This window comes from Octodon degus, unplaced genomic scaffold, assembly GCF_000260255.1.
Source record: "Octodon degus isolate 3935 unplaced genomic scaffold, OctDeg1.0 scaffold00112, whole genome shotgun sequence".
Classification (NCBI taxonomy): domain Eukaryota; kingdom Metazoa; phylum Chordata; class Mammalia; order Rodentia; family Octodontidae; genus Octodon; species Octodon degus.
Genome location: NW_004524688.1, coordinates 6,879,379 through 6,880,027, shown reverse-complemented (window position 1 = coordinate 6,880,027; position 649 = coordinate 6,879,379). Strand labels below are relative to the sequence as shown.

The 649-nt window shown below is 51.0% G+C and overlaps 1 protein-coding gene across 1 annotated transcript in view; it reads right to left on the bottom strand.

Moving 5' to 3' along the window:
- Nploc4 (NPL4 homolog, ubiquitin recognition factor) overlaps window positions 1-649 on the bottom strand; it is an 82,650-nt gene that overhangs the window by 42,323 nt on the left and 39,678 nt on the right. The window lies entirely within an intron of this gene.

Below are 649 nucleotides of genomic sequence, written 5' to 3'. Positions count from 1 at the left end.
ATTATGAGTCCGAGCTGTGTTAGCGAAACCCTGTACCAAATAAATAAATCATACAAAAAAAAGCAGAGAGAGAGAGAGAAAGAAGGAGGGATGGAGAGAGAAAGAGGATGGAAGGAAGGAGGGAGGGAGGAAGGGAGAGAAGAGGGAGAAAGGAAGCAGGAAGAGAGGCAGGGAGGTAAGGAAGGACTGACTGACAGAGACAGAGGAAGAGATAATGAGAAAGGAAAAGGATGAAAGGGCTGTGGAAACAGCTCAGAGGCATATGCATTTACCTGGCAAGCACAAGGACCAAAGTTCAATGCCCAGCCCCACATGCTGTTCCTGCCCAAGAACTCCAGGTGCATCATGCTGGCCCCATGCCAGCTGGGCCCTAGAAGCCTGGGCATAGCACAGTCCAGGCACCAGGTGTTGTGGTGCATGCCTATGATCCCAGCACTCAGGAGACTGAGACAGGAGGATCACTGCAGTCCAAGACCACCCTGAGGGCTACAAAAGTGAACACAAGATCAGGCCAAAGAGCAGAGCAAGACCCTGTCCCCTACCCTGAAAAAAAAAGATGGAAGAGGGGCTGGGGAGATGGCTCAGTAGGATAAGCGCTTGACTGGCAAACGCAAGGATCTGAGTTCAATCCCCAGTTCCGCCAAAAAAA